This window comes from Eulemur rufifrons, chromosome 30 (genome assembly GCF_041146395.1).
Source record: "Eulemur rufifrons isolate Redbay chromosome 30, OSU_ERuf_1, whole genome shotgun sequence".
NCBI lineage: Eukaryota > Metazoa > Chordata > Mammalia > Primates > Lemuridae > Eulemur > Eulemur rufifrons.
The window spans coordinates 88,124,684-88,128,953 of NC_091012.1; the positions used below are offsets into that span (position 1 = coordinate 88,124,684).

Below are 4,270 nucleotides of genomic sequence, written 5' to 3' on the forward strand. Positions count from 1 at the left end.
ACAAACACTCTATATACCTTCCACTGCAGTTTAAGCCCCGTTTTCTTTTTCTATCCTCATTGGAGATTATTAGCTAGCCACAATCCTACCTGTCCTTTTGTCTCATCCTGAACAGGTTAAAAACGTTTCCAATTAAAGAATGATTTTTCTCTCTAAAAACCCACCCACCACCTTCTTTCTCTATTCCACAACCTTCTCTTTTCCATGCTAAAAGATACAAGTAACTTAAACCTATCTCCAACTCTTGTTTTATATCATTGTCTTTGTAGTTTTCTTTCTATATTCTTAATTCCTTATTGAAGATGTGGTATGGGACATGCTGTTTTTTCCACTACATAATTAAGAAACTATATATACCAATTGTATGGAATATCTCTGTTTTCATTTGGTTCTCCACACATAAAGGCAATAAGACAAAAATATCTTGGGGATAGTTTTTTCTTTCTTACAGGGATGTGGTGGAGAGGGATATGTTCTGATTTATTTCTGGTCTATATCCAGTGGTGTATTGGCACTGGTTTGCATCAGCTCTTGACAACCAATTGTGCACATCCCTTCCCAACTTCAAGTTCATGTTCAGTGATTGGTAGCTTGAAACTGGCCGTGGTGAAAGTATTTAATCCATGGAAATCAGCAAAGCCAACATATAAGTTTTTCCCACCCCTCAAGCTTGTTGTTAAACATTTACCAGCATACAATTGACTGTTTCATAATCATTCTTGATCAGAAAGTCTGTCTTAAGTACCTGTCTGCTTCTAGTACTTTGTGAGCATGGTCAAAAAGTAGTTACAAGAAGTTGACATATATCTATATCTATCTATCTATCTATCTATCTCTGTATGTCTATCTGCAGATTTGAGTCTGGATGATATAAAACCAGGCATAAGGATTCAGGCAAGTAGGAATTATAATGTAAGTGGAAAGGGCTATCTGCAACCCAAACAGTATATCTTTAAAACTGTATCAGGAGTTTCAGTGGTCAAGGATAACTGCTGTTTAATTGAGCAGGTAGATATTAGATACTGACAATGAGTTAATTTTTTTAAATAAACCCCTCTTCATTGCAGACAATTCAGGTACAGGTACATGGAAGAAGCTGTATTGCAGATTTAATACAGGGTGGTTTAAGAGGCAGCACATATCTACCTCTCCCCCAGCCCCACTTCCCCAAATACACACCAGCCTAGAGATCGGTCCCATTGAAATCTCTTGAGCATGCTGTCCTTGCAAACAGCACCCCACTCACCACTGTGCCCAGTGCAGCTAGGCAACCTGTGGGGTCTGAGGAAGTTCTTAGCCTCTACCCATAGTGGGACATGGGGAGGGTATCTTTTTATAGGTCAGGCTTAGCTGTGGTGCACTCACCAATCCTAAAACCCCTAACGGGGCATTGACCAAAATCTTGGGTTTGGTTCTAACCTGCAGTTGCTATCTTGCTACTAGGTTTATACCATCCACAGGTATCAGGGCTGAGGAGCTAGATTTGCATTGGGCAAGGCCTCTGTCCCCAAAACTGAGAAGGAGAAACTACCCTAATAGTAAGACTTCCTGGGATTTGAAGACAGGTGGAGTGTGTGTGCTGAGGAAGGAAATAGAGGGAGGAGACATGGAAATGTCCTGCAGAGGTCTAAGGAGTGAGAACTCCTAGAGGATGAATCTCTCACACTCAAACTGCCTTCTTCCATAGCTCCAAATCTACAACCCAACTGTGTCTGGCTCTGTGGGCAACAGACTGGCTCTTCTGGGCACCTGCTTTTGGACAATGATATCTGAACAGGTGGTATAGGATCTGAGCTGCTCTCTGCTTGGCATGGGGTGTGTGGGGCACCCTAGATGTGATCCTGACCCCTCTGGGTGTAGAGCAGGCCCCTCCCTTGATATTGCTAAGACCTTATCCCACAGGGCCTGAACTTGATGGGCCATTTTTGCCATGGCCTCTCCAGCTTCAATAGGATTCAGAGTCTTCTCTCCTGCTACTACAGCCCTGAACCTACTCAGGGCAAAGGTCACAGGAGGTATCAAAACTCACTGCAGAGGCTTCAGTACAAGGGAAGCTTCAGGCCAGCTCTGAGCTATCCCTGCCTGCTTTCCCAAAACCAGGTGGGCTGGGGAAGGAACTCTGCCCTCCAGGGCTTCTGAGAGAAGCTGGCTGGGAGTGCTACTTCAGCAGTTTTCTCCTTGCAACAGGTATTGCAGAGTTGGGGCTGAAGTGGGAGGGTGAGATATGAGAGACAATGGGTCAGGGTAGTTACTAATGCCCAGCCAACTAGTAAACTAATTAAAATAATTAAAACTGTTAAGAAAATTTTCATGGTTTTATTGTATCATGAGGCATTGAAACATCTGAACAAATCAATATTTGAGCAGTGAGGCAGCTGCTTTCTCCTTCATTTCTTTGGGTTACTAGAGCAACTTTTCAGTAGATTAAATAAAAGCACAACCTTTTGCATTACTTAAGTCTTTCCAAGGCATGTGCTGGTACAACACAAACTTCACCTGTCAGATGCAACTAGTCTAGTGTCCAAACATTATGTACAACAACTTGGTGGCAGCAGTGCACTGTACCCACTCCCACCGCAGCCCTGCTTGTTTGTGTATGATATTTGGAACATCTGGAGGAGTGTGAATAGATTGGGAAGAGGAGGAAACAGTGTGAGTGCCTAGCTAGGAGGTCAGCCAAATTTATGTAAGGCAAGCCTGAACATGTCATTGGTGCAAACCCAAGCATCGTTGATGGAACATCTGTAGGAACTACATGATGGGGTCTTCATCGGCTGTAAGCTGGCCCACAACCATGCTGATGATGCACCTATCTGGTGTAGGCTGATGGTCCTGTGCCATTATGCTGTGCTGGATTTTCTGGAATGGAACACTAGACAACAATGGCAGCTTTCCCCTGGAACTGCTATCCTTCCTACATAAGGCATGATGTATCAATATAAATTGCACTTAGTTGGGTTCTATCATTATCAAGTAACTGGTAGTAATGTTGAATGAAGCTGGATCCAGTCTGATCCCACATTGGCTTGTCTCCCATTCTGGAGCATCATCCAGCCTCATTGAGACCCGAGGGGCTGGCACAATGGTGGCAGCAGCGGCAGCAACCCAGCATAGTCTGCAACTGACTGTTGAGTTAAATGTTTATAATAAGCCTTTTTTAAAGATAGATGAGCCATCTGAGCTGCTACATATTTGGACCCAAAGGATAATACTGGGAAGAATGAACCTGGTTCCATTATGATAGAATTTCTCTCCAAACTGCAGATTATGTACAACAGGCAATATGACCAGAACACTTTCTTATTCTGATGTTTGTTTTCTTGTGTCTCTGACATTCATATAAACAGCTCCTCTGCAAACGATTTTAGATTGCTATGGTACTCTCCAGAGCAAATCACTTATAATGACCTTTATTTATGCATTGGAAATAAAGCTAGGATTAGAATATTGAACAGTGGCTGTGCTGGTGGTTTGGGCTCTGTAGCTGCAACTGAGTGAAATTCTTCATTTATCTCCATGCTAGTCTCCCAGCAGAAAGATATGTGTTTCTTGCAATCCTAGATCCTATCTTTGCCTAGCAATATCTCGATAACTGGAATCTCTGTTGACCAGGATCACTGTTCTTCACCCTTCCTGACAGGCCAGAAGAGTTATTCCAAGTAATGGAGGGAAGTTGAGTGGTGCTTTAGCCCACATAGCAGCAAGGTGCTGTCTGTCATCCTACTCGCCTTTACAGCTTAGCAACCAACTTCACAGTCTGAGGTTAAGTCACATATAGATTGAGCCAGACTAGGATGGCCAGAACCCCGAGACAAATGAAATTCATAAAGAGTATTGGGGAAATAAATAGAAACACATCCAGATAAGGGGATAGACAGAGGTGATAATCTGTAGGGAGATCACATAACAAGTAGTGGGAAGCCACACATAGGAAGATGCAAGAACAGGACATCTCAGTTCCTAGGAGTACTGGGAGAACAAAACAAAACCTCAGTCCTGGAGAAACTGGAGTGTTGGACAGGGATTTAGTCACTGGATTTGGGACATAATAGAGATGGGTTGCAATGAAGTAGGTAAGAACCTAGTTAATAGAACTAGGGAATCATTGTAGATTAGAGGAAAAATAGCTGATTTGGATCTATGCTTCTGAGTTCTGGATCCTGGAATACTTATTTACCCTACCTAGGAGATGAAATGATCCAACAACTGGAATGGAGTTGGGGATTTGCTTTAGCTATGGGAATTAGAGGGTAGGAGTGAGGTACAAATC

At 42.9% G+C, this 4,270-nt stretch overlaps 1 pseudogene; it reads right to left on the reverse strand.

The window, feature by feature from the left end:
- Positions 1 to 2,672: 2,672 nt before the first annotated feature.
- LOC138379089 (nuclear transport factor 2 pseudogene) lies at positions 2,673 to 3,037 on the reverse strand (annotated as a pseudogene).
- Positions 3,038 to 4,270: the final 1,233 nt, after the last annotated feature.